Source organism: Schistocerca serialis, chromosome 5 (assembly GCF_023864345.2).
Source record: "Schistocerca serialis cubense isolate TAMUIC-IGC-003099 chromosome 5, iqSchSeri2.2, whole genome shotgun sequence".
Taxonomy (NCBI): Eukaryota; Metazoa; Arthropoda; class Insecta; order Orthoptera; family Acrididae; genus Schistocerca; species Schistocerca serialis.
Window position 1 is genome coordinate 798,087,733 of NC_064642.1, and position 19,902 is coordinate 798,107,634.

Consider the following 19,902-nt stretch of genomic DNA (forward strand, 5'->3'; position numbering starts at 1 on the left):
AGTAAACATTCTATTTTAGGATCATAAGGAGCTATTTCCATCTAAATGGAGGTTCAGTTATTCATTTAGATGTTTAAATTTGAGGTAAATAACATATATCTCATTAGATGTTTATTAGGTGCATGCGAGCAGTCGCTTCTTAAGTCTCATCTCCATTACAGGTTGCTATTTTCACTGGTAAGACCGATTGAGGTATTCATGTCGACGTCGCAAGCTGAAGATGAAGAGATACAGAAGGTATTTGAGGATACCGAAAAAGTAATATAGTGCGTAAAGGGAGATGAAACTCTGACACTCATGGGGATTGGAAATCAGTTGTAGGCGAAGGAGTAGAAGGAAAGGTTACAGTAGAATCTGGGCTGGGGGAAAAGGAAAAGGAGAGGAGAAAGACTAATTGAGTTCTGTAATAAATTTCAACTAGTAATAGCGAATACTTCGTTCAAGAATCACAAGAGGCATAGGTATACTTGGAAAAGGCCGGGTGATACGGGGGAGATTTCAGTTAGATTACATCGTGGTCAGACGGAGATACAGAAATCAGATACTGGATTCTAAGGATAAGCCAGCAGCAGACTGGAATTTGCACGCCAGTGCCGCAGCTGGACGTCCTCTGAATGGCGATAGGTGACCTTTTCAGACGAATCACATTTTGTGCTGCACCAGACAGATGATCGTTGGTTGGTACGTCGAAAGTAAACACCCTGCGATAGTCGTCGAAACCGTGGGAGGAGGGAGCATTATGGACTTGGGAATGTTTTCGTAGCATTCACTGGGTGATCTCGTCATTCTGCAATACACAATAGATCAAAGCAAGTACACATCTATCCTTGGGGATGACGCCTACAATTTCACGCAGGATGTTTCTTCTCCGCACCATGGCATCTATCAGCAGGACAACGCAACGCGCCACACAGTTGGCAGTGTACGTGCATAGTTTGAAGAGCGCCGAGATGAATTTGCCGTTCTCTTCTGGCAATCCCAACCAGCCGGATGTAAACCCAATCGAGAAATTGTGGGACCACTTCGGGCTGTCTGCAGCATGGTTCCTCAATCGAGAAATCTAGCGCATCTTGCCACAGCAACGAAATCGGTATGGCTGCCCGTCCCAATCGTTACCTCCCAGAACCTCACTGATTGTCTCGCCGCTGTGTACGATGCAGATGGTAGTTAACCAGCCTTTTGATGTGTGTTCACATTAATTTGATTTGATAGTGTTTTAGTCAAGCACCTCCTTCCCCATCTGTCAATCCATCTCTTTCTCTCCCTCCTTCATTTCACCATCTCCTGACCTTTCTCTCATTCCATCTGTTCCCGACCCTCTCTCATTCAATCTGCTCTTCCTCCTTCTATCCATCTGTTCATTTTATCCTCTGTCCTATTACGTCCGTCTCCTCCTTACCCTTTTCCTGTCCATCTCCTCCTCCACCTGCCTCGTTCATCTGTCCCTCCCACTCGTTGTCCATTTCTTCCTACCACCATTCTCTGTGCATCTCCTCTTTCCCCCTCTCTCTTTTCCATCTCCTGCTCTTCCCTTTCTCTGTCCATTTCTCCCGCCTGTCTCTCTATCTCCCACTCCCCCTCTCTGTGTCTCTCTACTCCGTCACCTTCTCTGCCTGACGATCCCCCTCCTCCTTTCCTTCACTCGCGGCTGGAAAAAGATCCTGATAGAATGGCACCAACGACGACTGAAGAGAATCGTTAAATCTGACAGAAGTGCAACCCTTAGGAACACTAATGTAGGTTTCAGTGCTGGGCCATCGACAAGTGTCAGTGTTCGAATCATTCAAAGAAACATCAATATGGGCTTTAGGAGCAGAAGGCCCAGTCGTGTACCCTTCATGACTGCACGACACGAGGCTTTACGAGCCGTCTGGGATCGTCAACACCGACACTGGACTGTTGATGACTGGAAACGTGTCGACTGATCGAACGAGTCTCGTTTCAAATCATATCAAGCGGATGGACGTGTACCAGCATAGAGACAACCTTATGAATCCATAGATCCTGTACCGAGCGAGGTGGCGCAGTGGTTAGACACTGGACTCGCATTCGGGAGGACGACGGTTCAATCCCGCGTTCGGCCATCCTGATTTAGGTTTTCCGTGATTTCCCTAAATCACTCCAGGCAAATGCCGGGATGGTTCCTCTGAAAGGGCACGGCCGACTTCCTTCCCCATCTTTCCCTAATCCGATGAGACCGATGACCTTGGTGTCTGGTCTCCTTCCCCAAAAACAACCCAACAACAACCCATAGATCCTGCATGTCATGAGATGACTGTTCAAGCTGGTCGAGGCTCTGTAATGGTGTTGGGCGTGTGCAGTTGGAGTGATATGGGACCCCTGATACTTCTAGACACCACTCTGACAGGTGACATGTACGTGAGCATCCTGTCTGATCACCTGCATCCATTCACGTCCGTTGTGCATTCCGACGGACTTGGCAATTCCATCAGGACAATGCGACACCCTACACTTCCAGAATTGCTAGAGAGTGGCTTTTGGAACACCCTTCTGAATTTAAAAACCTCCACAGGTCACCAAACTCCCCGGACAAGAACATTATTAAGCATGTCTCGAATGCCTTGCAACGTGCAACTTGCTGTTCAGAAGAGGTCGCTACCCACTCGTACTCTTACGGATTTATGGACATCTCTGCAGCATTCATGGTGTCAATTCGTTCCAGTACTGCTTCAGACATTAGTCGACTCCTCCCCACGTCGTGTTGCGGCACTTCTGCGTGCTCGCGGGGACCCTACACGGCATTATCAAGGTGTAACAGTTTCTTTTGCTCTTCAGTGTACCTTCTTCATCATCTTTAAAAACATCCTCAAAAATTTAGGCTCGCGAGCACCTTCGCGCTATTTTTGACGTGCTGATCACCTCAAGGCAATGGCCTTGCCACAGTGGATACACTGGTTCCCGTGAGATCACCAAAGTCAAGCGCTGTCAGGCGTGGCCGGAACTTGAATGGGTGACTATCCAGCCGCCAGATGCTGTTGACATTTTTCGCGGTGCACTCAGCCTCCTGATGCCAATTGAGGAGCTACTTGACCGAACAGTAGCGGCTCCGGTCAAAGAAAACCATCATAACGACCTGGAGAGTGGTGGGCCGACTACAGGCCCCTCCTATCCGCATCCTCGACTGAGGATGACACGGCGGTCGGATGGTCCCGATGGACCACTTGTGGCCTGGAGAGGGAGTGCTAAATCACCTTAAACTCCCTGAATCTCTCCTAACTGTAACCCATTGACACCCACTACACCCACTAGTCCATCACCGTGAGTCGCTATTACCCACTCATTCCGAGTTGTTCTCTTTCACTCACTTACTGACTCATTCAGCCCACCTCCTTGTCATTATCTCTTTGCGCCTCTCTGTCATTGTCTCCTGTGTCACAGCCACAGTCCCCTTAGTTCTGTCTTTCGACTGTAGTCTCCTCTCACTGTCACTATCTCCTTCTTGTTCTTTCTTACTGCTAACATCTCATTCCTTCCTTCCTACTGCAGCTGTCTCTTCTCACTGTCATTGTCTCTCTCTTCATATACTCTTTCATCAGCACTGGCTCTCACCCCCCTCACCCGTGCTGGCACTGTCTCCGTCACTCTTTTCCTAGCACACTGTGTCTCTGGCTTTCTCTGGCATTGCAGTTATCTCCTTCGCTCTAGCTATAACGTAACAATTGTCTACTATCTTCCAGTGTTTACTACTTTTCCATCTCGTCACCACTGCAACTGTCTTCTTTCTCTCAGCATCAAAAACCGCGAAAATGTGCATGGCAAAAATTTTGGGAAAATTTTTAAAGGTGCTTACGAAGGAAGATTGAAGCAGCTGATATCCCCGGCTAATCCTTCTAACACCAGATCAAGTTAAAGTCCAAAACCAAATTAACATTAAGATGCAACGCCCTTTATCAAGACCACCCCTTGTGACGATCTCGATAAATATTGAGGGATTCTCTAGTCATAAGAGTGTTTTATTAGCAGACATGTGCTATATGCATAAATGCGACGTATTGTTGGAGCAGGAAACACACCGGGGAGCCAACAGCCACAGACGTAAAATAGCAGGAATGGATTTGGCCATTGAAAGACCTCACGACAAGTATGGGAGTGCGATTTTCATCAGACCAGGGCTCAACGTAACATCAGCCGCAATGACAGAAGTAAATAACACTGAAGTACTTACCATCAACGCCCAGAAGTTCTCTGTGACGTCTGTGTACAAACCACCAGATGTGGACTTTGTTTTCCATTAACCAAACAATTTTACATATGACCATATTAATTTTGTCATGGGCGATTTCAACCGCCATGGTGAAGCATGGGGATATAATGAGACTGATGAGAATGGTGTACAGCTTGAATCCTGGGCTGACACTAATGGCCTACAACTCATTCATGACCCAAAACAGCCAGCATCGTTCAACAGCAGAAGATGGAGAAGGGGATATAATCCTGACAACATCTTTGTGAGTAGGAAGTTGGCAGCACAGTGCATGAAGCTTGTTGAAGAACCTATCCCAAGTACACAACACAGACCCGTCATTTGTGTTGTGAATGCCATGGTTAAACCAGAGGAGGTGCCTTTCCGAAGACGGTTTGATTTCAAAAAGGCAGACTGGCAGAAATTTAAAGAGCAATTAGACGAAGAGATTGAGAAAATCCCTCCTCGACCAGATGAGTATGGTAGATTTATCGACCTTGTGAAAGGGATCTGAAGGAAAAACATCCTAAGGGGTTGCCGTACCCTGACATCCAGGGTCTGACCGGCAGCGGCAAGGCCTTACTTGACAGGTACCAAAAGCTGTTCACTCAGGACCCCTTCAGCGAAGATACGATGGAGGCTGTGGAGGAACCAATGCAGGCTATTGCTGAGGATAAGCGATCACGGTGGTGCAAACTAGTCAAGAAACTTGACATGAAACAAAACAGCAGACGTGCATGGAAATTACTGAAAAACTTAAGTGGGGGCCCAACTGACTACCAGCAGAAGAACAACGGTGTAACAGCAAATCAGATTGCTAGCCAATTTCTGAAGAATGGGAAAACTAAAGGGAAAAGAGAAAGGGAAAGAGTTATACCCCAAGGACAAAAAGATTACGGACTCCTCAATGCTTCATTCACAGCAACTGAACTGGAAGACGCCATTCAGAGTATGAAACTGAATAAGGTCGCTGGAACTGATGACCTTAGAAAGGAGCAGATAAAACAGTTTGGGCCCAAAGCTCGAAACTGGTTACTACAAATGATGAACACCTGTATTGAAGAGCTGAACTATGGCGGCAGGCGAGAGCGGTAGCTTTACTAAAACCTGGCAAGGAGATAAAGGACCCCAAAGGTTACAGACCAGTGTCACTTCTATGCAATCTCTATAAGATACTTTAGCGGATGATTCTCAACCGGGTGGCAGAAACTATAGATGGAAAGCTCATAAAGGAACAAGCCGGTTTCAGACCAGGAAGATCTTGCTGTGGGCAAATACTTAATCCGACGCAACATATAGAAGATGGATTTGAAAAAAAAATTAATAGCTGGAGCAGCTTTCATAGATCTTACTGCTGTATATGACACGGTAAACCACAGAAAGGTATTGTGCAAATTATATCACCTCACAGTGGACTGTAGGTTGACGATGGTTATTGGTAGTCTTCTGCAGAATCGAAGATTTTATGTCTCCCTAAATGGTAAGAACAGTAGATGGCGACTGCAGAAGAATGGCTTACCACAAGGAAGTGTACTTTCTCCCATCCTTTATAATGTGTACACTAATGACCAACCTATACCTCAAGATGCAAGACTGTTCGTATATGCTGATGACACAGCTGTGGTGGTCCAGGGGCCCAATTTTTATGCAACATCTGGAAATCTCTCTAGAGCGCTTGAAGAACTGGCTCAATACTACGACGCCAATCACCTCAAGCCAAACCCTGACAAAACCCAAGTATGTGCTTTCCATCTGCGCAATAGATATGCTGGAGTTGAGCTCGACGTTACATGGCAAGGTAAGAAGCTAAAGCACTGTCCAACACCTAAATACCTTGGGGTTGTACTTGACAGAACGCTTTTCTTCAAGCAGCATTGCCAAAACACCAAGGCTAAAGTCTGCTCCAGGAATAACATCATCCGCAGGCTGACAAACTATGAATGGGGAGCTCAACGATCAGTACTGAGAACACCAGCACTTGCTCTGTGTGTTTCTGCAGCAGACTATGCAGCGCCAGTATGGGAAGCATCTGCACATGCTAAACAGGTTGATGTAGGTGTAAATGAGACAATGCGAATAGTTACAGGCTGTCTCAGACCCACACCAACGGTTAATTTGTACCTACTTGCTGGAATTGCCCCATACAAGATCAGAAGGCAGGTGGCAGCAGACGCTGATAGAACCAAGATCCTTGACGGTTCACAGGAAGATAATAGAGTCCGTAAATGGGAGAATGAACAAACCGCACTGCAGATAATACCAAAAGAGCAAATGGCACCTGGAAACAAACTTCCTTATGCCGTGTGGAGAACATTAAATAGGCTGAGGGCTGGTGTACCCAGATGCAAAACTGATCTGTGCAATTGGGGACTGCTGACTAACGATGACGACGTTCTTTGCGGATGCGGAGAGGTACAAGACGAGGCACATCTGCTCATGTGCCGACTACTGCCGGAGCCCTGCAGTTTTAGTGACCTGCTACAAGCCAACGACAAAGCCGTAGCGGTGGCTAACTATTGCAAATATAAAATTTGATCTGGACACGGAAAAGTAAAGCTGATATCCCAGTTTTCAGCCAAAGTTTTGTAAATAAACAGGAGCATATTCTTATTTTTTTGTGCTCCAGCAGGAGCATCTTTCCTCTGGTTTCTTTTCCCTGGTGAAGCTGGGCGTGCAACTCACGCTGAAAGCAAATTATTGGTCAGTGAAATTTAGATAGTTTACTTCTGTGAAAATGAAAAAGACAGAATTAATTTTACACCTCAGGCCGGACTTCAAATGCAAAAAATGAATAAATAAGTAAATAATTAAAAATAAGTTTAAAATATAAAAAGAAAGAAAGAAAATTCTGCGTTTTCTTCAGTACTAGAACATGGGGTTCCCTGATGATAACTGAGACACTTTACTGCGTGCTACGACGCTTTAGAAACTACGTTTTCGCCTCACCAGATTCTACCCGTATTTTACTTCTACAAATAGGGTATATTTGAACCTCTGAATCTCAGAAACTGCTAAAGATATGAAGAGAGTTTTCATGCCTGTTCGAATTGTGTATCTTAGAAATACATCGCAAAATCTATTGCCATTTTTTGCGCATAGTTCTCTATAAGTCCGTAGCTGGGTTTTGGTCCTCTGTTGACGGCGAAGCTGTAATAAAAAAAGACCTTTTTCCGATGAACCGCCCATGAATTAATGGTGACTCCTTAAGTCTCATGAAACTCACCCTAGACCACATCAAGTGCCAAAACAACCCACAGATTTTCTCCATTTGCCTAAGCAAGGGGAAGTGTGTAATATTCATAGTTTGAACCTGTGCTGTAGCACAGTTACACAAGAAGATTCTTCTGTTGCGTATACAAATGGTCCCCATCCCAAGGGCAACCCAGAACTCTGGATCCTGCCTTTTTATAGCCAACTGAACCCCAAGTATGACCACCGGAAAATCCCGTATTTATGCGTGACGTTTTGGAACATGCTATTCACGCATGGTGTCGCATGGATAAGTTAGATCCAGTTTCACTAGAAGTTTGGTTTGACGTACCTAAATTCTTCTTTTCCTACGCCACTTTGCATATTCTGTGAAAAAACAGTGTGTGCTCGCCACAGAAAATCATCCTCCATGCATCAAAGTTTCGCATCGTTGCCCTAACTGTATGGCGTTGTGCACTGCATGCAAATTATTAGCACCAGAAAATAATAATGCAGTGCTCACAGGCTATGTTCGTTATTTCGTATTCCCATACTTTCCCTCTGGTGTAAAAGCTTGTTCACAGAAAGAAGCAAATGATAGTGTACACTGAGGAATTGTCAGCGAATGTTCGTTCACTTCCTTTCGCTCCGGTGTAATCAAGGCTTTATTACACTGCACAAAGGCAGCGCGCGCCCGCCCGATTAGTATAAATTGGTCCGACGCGCACGGAAAGAAGCGCACTCGCTTTGCCGGCTGCTTCACTTGCCTCAATGCGACCTGCTAGCCGACTCTGGCTGTCTCACAGGAGAGCACCCGACCCGCCCCACCCCATACGTCTGCTACGCGGTATGCCCGGGCCAGCGAGATATACCAACACCATCTAAATCACAAGGCCTTACAACTCTCTGCCAATAGGCGAGTGACGTCATCAGCTTCAGACATACAGCCAGTGCCACCTACCCGTAGCATCGCAGCTTAGTTGCCTGTAGGAAAGCTGCGTGGAGCCATGTAAATAACTGTTTCGGAGCTGCAGTGTTATTGAGTTGAACTCCCTTGTGAAATAGTCTAATTTTCTGCTCGTTGAAGTGTATACTGCCTGTAGCAGTTCAGAAGTGATCGTCACCATGGTGAATAGGTGTTGTGACAATAATTACGACGACGAGAAGAAGGTTCACATTTTTAAATTTCCAGTCAATGGGAATCCGCGAAGTAAATGGATGTCTACGATCAAAAGAGAGAACTTCGTTTCTAGCAAACACTTAGTGGTGAGCACCTTTCGGTTTAAGCCGTTCACAACGACGAAAGTATACAGCAGTTGAAGTTTAAGTATCCGTACAAGTTTCAGCGACATGCGTGCAGTATATTATTTTTCACTTCGTAGATCTGCCATTTGCACTTCTGCGAAGACGATGTATTGTGGGAAACACAAGCACTATGCTAGAAAACTGGGGCTACGTTAACCACACCACTAAGCAAGCCACAACTCCGACAAAACGCAGTCCCAAACTGCCGTTCGTATATTTCCAAAGTGATGCCAAAAACCAAAGAATCTCCTTCTAAAAAACGGGAGAAAAGGGAAGCTCCTGCACTGAGAGCATTCTTAGAGGACAGTATTAAACCTCTATAAGAATATAATAAGTTTTTCTTCAGCTCATTTCAAGAACTGGTAAAGAAGCTACTTGCAGTGAAAAGTGGCCAAAAGCAGTGAAAGATTCATATATACTGCCTTTTTTTATGTAGACACTGAAAGAACACCATCTCATATTTTGTACATGATTATTAATATTTTTTACGTTACAGGTTGTGAAATCACTTTCAAGGAAGTTGCAAAAACTGCAAGTAACATCCATGATCTAGACTATATTATAATATTTCTTGTATAGTGTGCAAAAAGGAAGAAAAACATCATCAAGACGTGACTGTTACGTTGTTATATAACTTAGAATGTGAGGGGAAAACTAAACCTGCTGTTGAATCCATAAGAAGCCAGTTTCAGTTAAGCTTTCCGCCTCCTGAGAGACATAGGCTTCCTTCCCATGTTTTTGTATTTGCTTCTTTGTTGTTTTTTATTTCGAGCCATACTTACAGATTCATGCAGAGCACTGGAAATATTGTCCTGCCTCATCCTAATACTATTAGAAACATCTGTACAGATATAGATGTTGATCTTAACAGTTCAAACTTTCCCACTTACGTTAGGGAGAAAGTATCAAACCTGAATCATCATGATTGTTTTGTGACGCTCATGTTAGATGATATACACATCAAACCAGCCATGGACTACAAAGGAGAAAATTTAGTTGGTTTGACACGTGATACCACTACTCTTGCAACATTTGCTCATTTGTTTATGGCGCAAGGTGTAATTTCATCATTTAAAGATGTTGTCAACATCCTGCTGTAAATAAAATGACTTCTGACCAGTTGTTCAATGTATAAAAGAAAGTATTGACTGGGTTGGAAGACTCAGGTTTAAAGGTTAATTGTATTTTTTCTGACAATAACTCAATTAATAGAAAAGCTGTTAGTAATTTTGCAAATCCACCCCAGCTCAGTACTGCTTACCCACACCCTTCAGATGATTCCAGACCCTTGTATTATGTTTTAGACCCAGTACACATTTATAAATGCATCAGAAATAACTGGGTGAATTTGAAAGATGAACTTATGACATTTCGCTTCCCCGGCTTTAAAAACACGTCTGTGAGAATGCAAGCTTCGTTTTCTGCAATGAGGTCCACGTTTGAACTTGAAATGAACAAAATATTGAAATCTTGATATGGTTTAAGTACGAAAGCTCTGTGGCCCTCTTCATTATAAAATCAAAATGTAAAGCTTGTTTGTCAAATTTTCGATGAAAACATAAAGTGTTGTTTACTGGAGTTGTGGCCTAATAATACCATTAAAAATTATGAAGGAACTGCTGAATATATTAAAATAATATGCACATGGTGGAAAATTGTGAATGTTAAGTCCCCTTTGAAAGGCCTTTGACTTAGAGAGGAAATGCAGAAGCCTCTAACAAGCCACAAGGATGATGAGAGATGTAAATTTCTAGAAAATTTTCTAGTTTGGCAAGACAATTGGAGCTCTATGAATTTGTCACCTGGCAAGCTCAGGAAGGAAACACACTCTGCACTCAACCATACAGCACATTCATTATTAGAACTGATAACATATTTCTGCCAGAACATAAAATGTCATACTTTCTGCCTGTAAAATTTCAGACTGATGCCTTGAAAGCCAGGTTTCGATTGTATTGATGGCTATCTGGATCCCAGTACCACGTGTCAATGAGACAAATATTCGAGGCAGAGAAAAAGCTGAGATTATCAACTTTGTTAGAGCTTTCTTTACAAGGTGACTCAGCTAGCAAAATTGTTATTAGATCTCTACAAAGCTGTGATCAGCCTGAATGTATTGACGTTGCCTGTGACATCTCAGCGTCAGGTATTTGTAAATTAAGTGTTAGTCAATGTGATTTGGAACTTATCGGCCCAGAATTACCAGTGCTTACATTCATTGCTGGATACTGTTATTACAGCACAATAAAGAAGTTAAAGTGTGTTAACTGTACTCAGTTTTTAACAATAGGTATGCAGCTGGCATGTGCGGCTGAGCACAAACTAAAGATCTTGATAGAGGTGGCTTTCAATATCCACAGAAAATGCCATTGCTGATAGTAATGTATTCTTTTTGTTTCATGCAGAAACTGTTATTAGATGAACACTGTGATTCCTTTCTCAGGCTTCAAAACCAACAGCAAACAGTATGTAAATCAATTCACGATTTTGTCATGGCCAATGATGATTTTGCAGTAGATGTCTGTGACAAACATTCAGCATAGAAATTGTGTAAATCTGTTGTTTGCACGAGTGTCAATATTTTGCTTAACAGCTATTGTAAAATGGAAAATGACAAGGTGCATAGGTCATTAAACAAAAGGAAACTGAGAGTTCTGGCGGAAGGACATATTTTAAACAATGAAAATAAAAAAATATACATAATTTTCATTAGTAGCTATCCACTTTTGTTAAATTCACTAAGCAAGTTTTCGGTACTAACTACAGTACATGTCGGCTCTCCCTATACATATTTATTTCTTCAGCTCTGATGTTAAAAAACTTTCACCATTTCAATATAGAGAGAATATACTTCGTGTCTACTATGTTACTGTAATGAGTAGAGTATAGGATGGTGAGTGAGCTGTTAGGTGTTAAGAGGAAGCACTGATAAGTGTATGTAGTTATAACTGTTTGTCGTGTTTCTCTTCTTACATACACTCAATGTGTTTTAAAAATATTGCTGGCACTTGTTATTCCCATGCCTGTGACTCATGTCTGTGATGTAAGATATTATCATTTTAGATACTATGCAAATACTTAGCGTTGGTGCAGGACGGTGTGAGGATGCCGTTAGGTGGTAAGAGAAGGGAGGTTATAAGTGTCATTAGTCATAATTGCTTCCCTTGTTCCTCCTATCATTTTTAATGTGTTTTTAAGATATTTGGTTTCTGATATCCAACAGGTCATTTAAGAGTTTTCTAGTTTCTTTTATTCTTTGAGTGCTGCTTTCCTTAAGAATGGGTGTATACTATTGCTGACGTTTTTTATCCATTTCTTTTGACTCTTACGCGTAATGTGAGGTGATGTGGTTTCAGATAGTATACAAATATCAAATACTGTGGGTGTGGGATGGTGTGAGTGAGTTGTTAGAGGGTAAGAGGAATGACAGATAAGTGCATCTAGTCATAACTGCTTGTCTTGCACCCCCTATTTTTTGTTTTTGTCACTGTGGAATATTTGGCTTCTGAAATCCACCAGGTTATTTACGAGATGTCCACTTTCTATTTCTTTATTTGAGTTTTACTTTCTTGATGGGGAAGGTGTGTGCTTTTGCTGACACTTGTTATTCCCATACCTTTGACTCTTGTCCCTGATGTGAAGTGTTACAGTTATAGTTAGTTTCATTTTCAGTTGATCATTTTGCGTATTTTTAAATTAACTTTGCAAATTAATTTGTACATATGGCTACATGCTGAAGATTTTGAAGTATACTTTATCAGGAAAATGTGAAATGAGCTGTTCCATACTTGTGGCATGAGATGTTGTCTGCTCTTCTGTGAAATATTCTGCTTGTCATATACACCACTTTTCATTTTGATATTTGAGCTAGTAAATTCCTGGATTCCTAATGTTTTAATATGCACTTTTTCTTAGTCCTGGTGCCTTTTTGTGCTGCATTGTGTGTTTTACAAATATGTTACTTTCTGTGTGTACTCACCTTAAAATTTAGATAGTTTTTTTCTATATAGAATACCTTATTAATTAAAAATAAAAGTTTCATTCCCCAAGAATATGCCTTTAGTTTTCCACTGAAAGCAGCAAACTTTTGTTTCACATTCAAGATGCAATGACAGCAACTTTACAGTCTCTAAGATGACCCTAGTTGATGTTGCTTATAATCTGCAGAGCATTCTTTGCCACATTGCCATTTTGTAGACTTTGGTGAGAAGTATTTGCATGTCTTTGACCATGTGCTATGTTGATCCTGCTTTGAAAGATAATTGTGGTTGGACAAGGGTATTATGTGTGTATTTCCTTTGTGTTCATGAATTTGGATTGTCTTGTTTTTCTTCCTCTATTTGTGTGAAAGTTGTTTTTGTGTAGAAATCTGTTAATAGGATGTGATCTCCCATTTAAAAAGATAAATCTATTATCTTCCCTACAAATTATGCTGTGCCCATTAGCACAATAACTGAGAACCCCGCTGTTAATATTGGTGATGTTTTTAGGAGAAACTTCGCTATCCACAAATGCAAATGTGTTATAGTTTGAGTAATTATTACCATATGTCCTTACATTAACTGTTAAGAAGCTGTGGCATCAGTCATTATGTCTGTGAAACGAACATAGCAAATGAAAATAAGGTTACATTCATGAAAACTGCTACTTTGTAACTCTGTGCAAAGTTTCCACAAGTGAAATTTAGAAGGAATGATTTCATTGTTAGAGTAATGCTGAGCTGTTTTATGGAATTCATGAATACTTCCGTATGTTTTGGTTGTGCTCATCGGTTTACTGAGAGTTATCATTAATCTTTTTTCCACTTTTGTTGTTTACAATTTACTTCTAACCATATATTTGAAATGTGTTATGTATTTACATTATTATTTGTTTAATATCATTTAGCTGTGTAAGCTGTATGATCTACAGTTTTGTTTGTGTCATTGTTACGAGAATAAAACTGTGTCAGAGTAAATAAAAATTTTGGTACATTAATTGTCGCTGGAACAAAATGCTAGCCATCAAGTAAGGATTAAGCTGTTAAATTTATCTGTTGTTTCCCAATACACAACGTTCTGGGGGGTAGTAGTTTCACGTGTACTGTCAGAATGCACTGTCTACTTTATTTATGTCCTTGCCTTTAAAATTAAGGAAACGTATAACAGACAATAACTCAAAATAAGGTTGTGTTAATTAGCATTTTCTTCCGCCGTCTGCTTCAATGTCATATGTTATTTTACACCTGACATTTCTTAGAAAAACAAGAAAATGCTTTAAGTCTCTGTAATGCCATTTGTTACAGGTCGACAGGCTTTAGGGCCTGGAACTTTTCAGCATACAAAATTGTGTTGAGCGCAAAAAAATTTCATGGTTCTTCATCCGACACAGCTGAAAACAGTAAATCCTTCCAATTTTTTTCCCCAGAATAATAAATTTACTTGCAGTAATTTCACTGATAGTCAAGCTCAATAGTCTTAACGTCTTTTGCTGTCTTATATTTATCCGTTTCTAAAACTGTGTTAGCGGAACGGTTTGGCAAAAGACAGGGTTGGAGAAAAAGTGCCTCGGCTGTATTGCATGACGTCATAGTTTAGTTGTGAGGCCTTGTCGTTTAGATGGTGTTGGATATACGGGCCCTGGAACAACACTATTAGGCTTGTCCGTCGCACTTCGCGAACGCTAGGCTCCGTTCAGGGCATACGGGAAATCAATATGTAATGGAAAAGGTGCCTGCTCAAAGTCTTAACTTAGACGTGCGCCATTAAGAGGTTGCATGCATTTAAAGACGTTGTGAAGAACTATTAAACCCGTTTGAAATCGTTAATCGCTCCGTGCTGGAGGCGGCTGCTGGCACTAGTAATACCTGCAGAGTCAGGTGCTGTGACGTACGCGCAGTGGCCTGTCTTACTCGGGGGCCCCGAGCACCCTCGTCCTGCGATCAGCTGCTCCCGCTTAGGCACTCTTCTAAATAGGAGCTCAAAAGCAGGTTGCCTGAGGATGAAACAAAGCTATCAGTATCTCCCTTCAGCTCGATAATTATTTCGAAATGAACGTCCTTTTATTTCACTTCAATAAATGAAACATAATTTGAAAAGCAATTTAAGTAAATCAAACAAACACAGCAAATATGTCGAATAAACAAAGTTGTTACACAAGCACAAACTACTGATGACGAATAGTTTCATGATACTGTTTCGCTCATTTATCTCTGACAGCAGAGTTACTGGGAATAAAAAGGAGAGCATCATCGTTGTCCGGGTGTAAGAATGTCAAACACTGAGAGTGAAACTGGACGACATATATTTTCTTTCAGAAACCTTTGTGGTGATATTCTGAACAGTCACAAAATTTTGCCCTTTTCGTCTCTCTGTAAGAATCCATAATTTCTTTGGTTTTGCATTTTTTTGAACACATCTCCAACTCGTCTGTAAGAGCTGCACTATCATCGTTTTCCCGCAAATGAAACTTCTTTACTTCCGCTGACAGAGGAATTTGATGAAAGAATTATCTTTTTTTAGTGGGGACATCAATCATAACGCTCTTTATATCGTTTGAAAAATACAAAAAATTTGTACTACGAATTTCGCAGTTCAATGCCAGTATGACACTTACAGTGATGTCAAAGTGCCATTCAAAGCGGAATGAAATGTTCTGTTGTCCAAGAAATTTGAGTTCATAGAATTTCAAGGCTCAGGCAAAATAGCTCCCAGATTTGACCAGGAGACATGATAAAGGAGATGAATATGTTCTACACTCATTTATTATGACAAGAACAAGCGAATTAGTTGGCTGAAGTAAATTACGTTACAGATTATACCACGCTGAACAACGCACTGACCGCCGCGTGGTCAATTACGTCTTGCCACGGTTCGCGCGGCTCCCTCCATCGGAGGTTTGAGTCCTCCCTCGGGTATGGGTGTGTGTGTGTCGTCCTTAGCGTAACTTAGTTGGGTTAGTTAGTGTGTAAGCCTCGGGACCGAAGACATCAGAAGTTTGGCCCAATAGGAATAAATTCCAACAATGCACTGACCCTGCTCACCAAGCAGATGCGGAACCTCGCAATGCGGCAGGTGCTACCAAGAACCCACAGTGGACGACTGGTTATGCACAGCGCAGCCTGGCCCATGTGGTTTCATCACGGGCTTGCTTTGTTGTAGCCCAGGGCGTAGCAGTGTGGCAGTGGCCCATGGCCTGGGATTCTGTGCACTCCGGCAGCTCTGGAATCATTCTGCTGATGGAACTGTCGATATATTCCTTAGCGCTTACAATTATTGTGGTATTTAGAAATTAAGTAATCAACACCATAATTATTGAGAAGTTTGCAAAGATAGCTAGGAATCAATCTGAGTTTATGATCAGTTTTTTTATTGAAACTTGAGAGCTATATTTCCAGTCTCGTGAAAGCAGGTTGTGTGTGGCGCACACATTTCTGCCTCGAGTGCAAACGATATACTGCGAGTAAACTATTTATGTTGTTGTGGTCTTCAGTCCAGAGACTGGTTTGATGCAGCTCTCCATGCTACTCTATCCTGCGCAAGCTTCATCTCCCAGTACCTACTGCAACCCACATCCTTCTGAATCTGTTTAGTGTATTCATCTCTTGGTCTCCCTCTACGATTTTTACCCTCCATGTTGCCCTACAGTACTAAATTGGTGATCCCTTGATGCCTCAGAACATGTCCTACCAATCGATCCCCTCTTCTAATCAAGTTGTGCCACAAACTCCTCTTCTCCCCAATTCTATTCAATACCTCCTCATTAGCTATGTGATCTACCCATCTAATCTTCAGCATTCTTCTGTAGTACCACATTTCAGATGCTTCTATTCTCTTCGTGTCCAAACTATTTATCGTCCATGTTTCAATTCCATACATGGCGATATTCCGTACAAATACGTTCAGAAACGACTTCCTGACACTTAAATCTACACTCAATGTTAACAAATTTCTCTTCTTCAGAAACGCTTTCCTTGGCATTGCCAGTCTACATTTTATGTCCTCTCTACTTCGACCATCATCAGTTATTTCGCTCCCCAAATAGCAAAACTCCTTTACTGCTTTAAGTGTCTCATTTCCTACTGTAATTCTCGCAGCATCGCCCGATTTAATTCGGCGACATTCCATTATCCACGTTTTGCTCTTGTTGATGTTCATCTTATATCCTCCTTTCAAGGCACTGTCCATTCTGTTCAGTTGCTCTTCCAGGTCCTTTGCTGTCTCTGGCAGCATTATTATGTCATCGGCGAATCTGAAAGTTTTTATTTCTTCTCCATGGATTGTAATACCTACTCCGAATTTTTCTTTTGCTTCCTTTACTGCTTGCTCAATATACAGATTGAATAACATCGGGGTTAGACTACAACCCTGTCTCACTCCATTCCCAAATGATCCATTATATCTCATAAATAGTTCAAAACATTGAGATTTTGCAGAATAGTAGCATGGAGAGGCAAGATCATTAGGCCGTATGGTTGACATGCGGAGCTTTTCATCTGCCGCAATGTAGAAGTAATTACAGATTTTCTTCAATGGAATAATTTAATTTTTAAGTCGCGTCCATGAATGGAGAAATGTCAATTGATGTGGGTTTGCAACAACACGAATTGGGAAATTACATGTTTATTTTATACGAACATTGAGCTTTTATGGAAGGTTTTACTCTTTCTTGTTGTCAGTTTTTTTTCTTTAGTGATATATAGTTTCAGGAGAGTCGCCACTGAAAGTGGAATGTTACTGATGTGAAGCTGTAAATTCTACTGCGTGTCGGTGAAAGAAGCCTATCTTAACACTGGAACGAGAGAAGCAGATATGTTACTAATGATGCTTCTCTGAAGAAAACAGGGAAAGCAAAGGAAAATATATCACCACTTCTATGGCAATTCTGGGTGAAATTCCGTAACCCAGTATATTTAAACTACGAATGACTGGCATTGAAACTCCTCCAAGGGTTGTTTTATACATCTCAAGAACCTGGGAAATATGAAAAGAATTCGAACCAAATAGTGTGCCATATTTTTGTTCGTATCTCTGTAAAGAGAGAAGGCCTGAATCGCTTCACAGGCTCGTACTTTTAAAAATATTCTCGTGTAGCACACAGATTTAAGCTGCCATGATGTTCCAAAACGGTGCGCACTCTTCTAAAGTTACTGTAGCCAGCGAAGGTGAAACTATATACTCGCTTCCACATGTGGCGGCGGCAGGCAGCGAGCACACCGCAGTGCTTCGTAGACATTCCGTCCTCCGCCATGTCGCATTATCACGTGGTCTCCGGAGCCACTTTCGGATTCAGTCTTCACGCTTACAACATACCCTCGCCCCCTACCCTGTTGTTGTATACGTACACTGCGAATGAGCAGCAGTATTTTACATTCTGTACATAAATGTAGGCAACCAGAAATTTCTGTAGCGCACTAAAATCTCAGTCCGTACCAAACCTGCAAATAGTGCTTGTGTTCAGCTGAAAGGAAGAGAAGTACCATTGCAGCATATTCATTTCTGCTAATGTCGGTGTGTATACTCCGCACAGAACCAATGAAATAGTACAATGAGAACCACTGTCCCGTTATTTGGTTGTTCTTTTTGCCCCAATCTAAACTAGCAGAGTGGCGGATACAAATGGGAGTGTAGCGAAAGCCAGACCTTCGTCGCTCGCTGCGCTCGTCGTGCCACGCACTCAGGTGATTGGACACCACGGCCCCCCCGACGCAAAAGACGATCTCGCACCTGAGCTCTGCGCATGCGCAGTGGCGCCGCTCGCCGCTCGCCGCATGCACTTGCTGGAGCGCCGGCGGAAGGCCCGCCCGGCTGCCCCCGCGGCTCAGTCGCGCGCGCGCCTCCAGCCGCAGCAGACGTGTCGGTGCCGAGCGGGCCCCACTTGTTAGCGCCCTGCGCCGCCGGTCGGGAGCACTCGCAGCGGGCAACATGTGACTCGCGCCACTCGCCGGTATCTGAACTCGACTTTCAGTTTCTGGCAGTGCGGCTATTTATCCGCTTTTACCAAATAAATTTTCATTGCACACCTAGTATTCGCCATTTTTTTGCGTATACTGCATTGCCCTAAGGAAATCTGAACGATCCTTTACTGCAAGTGTTGAGTGAAGTACCGGTCGATGCTCTGACGGCATCGTCTCTCGATTGTTTAAGCCAGAGGTGCAGAGAAAGAGGTGAGTTCTGTAGAATTTTAAACCAGCTCTTACTTTGTAACCTGGACAGTACGTTTCTAGTTACAGGGAAGAATAGACTCCAAAATAAATCAAGAGTGTACAGCCGGTTTTTGGTGTCATTTTCGATTATTTTATGTATAAAATACGACGAGAGAATCTGGAGGTCGACAAGAATCCACAACTTCCGCGTCACAGTCCCATTAGCGAAGCGATCGAAGAGTGGAACACAGATAGGTCTAGTTGTACTGAGAAAAAGCTCTCGAATCCAGATATACTGTTAACAAATATCAGAGACAGTTGTCAGCCTTCAAATAGCCGTGCAGTATCTATCAATAGCTTGCTATTCATCAAACAAGCTATGTCAGGGTAAAAGAGCTTCAAATACTGACGGTTACATCATATAATCTAGGTCGCATCATATGTCTCTTCATACTTCTCGAACGCTGGACGTTTCGATCCCTCTGCTTGGATTGTCATCAGGATTGCAGTAGTGCCTCTTGGTGGCTGAACACTTAATAAAACATTCACACAGATTGATTCAACCATATAATTGTTCATTTTTGTTTCTATGTGATTTGAGAAGAAGAATAACAACTTCGTCAATGAAAGATTTAATTAATCAGGGTAGCCTGTTTTCTTACGGTTGTCAACGTGTTTACACGTCATTTGGATCGCTTGGTTGTGACTCTTGGACGACGATAGAGAATGTGTGCTTCAGCTGTTATTGAATGAAAGGAATGGAGAGTGGTAAACGTAATCCCGACACGTGTGATAGATTTCCCCTCTAGTACAGCGCAAGCGTAACATACCTCGCAGAAAATCGATCACAGTCAATAAAATCGTATGATTTTACACCGTAAGCTACCGTGGTGACGTTCGAAATTTCGCAAGTGAAGTAACAGAACGTCAGACAAAATACATACATTAAAGAATCCTTCATTTAGCAGGCATCGAACTGTATGACTCTGTGCTGAGAACTACTGCAATCTCAGCCAAGGATGCGACTTATGTAGGAAGTACAGGAATAACAAGATCTTCTAGGCACTTTGGAATAAAAGTT

The 19,902-nt window shown here is 42.3% G+C and overlaps 1 protein-coding gene across 1 annotated transcript in view; it reads left to right on the top strand.

The window, feature by feature from the left end:
• Nucleotides 1-18,526: 18,526 nt before the first annotated feature.
• LOC126482232 (discoidin domain-containing receptor 2-like) overlaps nucleotides 18,527-19,902 on the top strand; it is a 342,209-nt gene continuing 340,833 nt past the window's right edge. The window contains exon 1 of the mRNA XM_050106211.1: nucleotides 18,527-18,842. The gene's annotated coding sequence lies outside the window, so the exon portion shown is untranslated. The remainder of the gene's footprint in view (nucleotides 18,843-19,902) is intronic.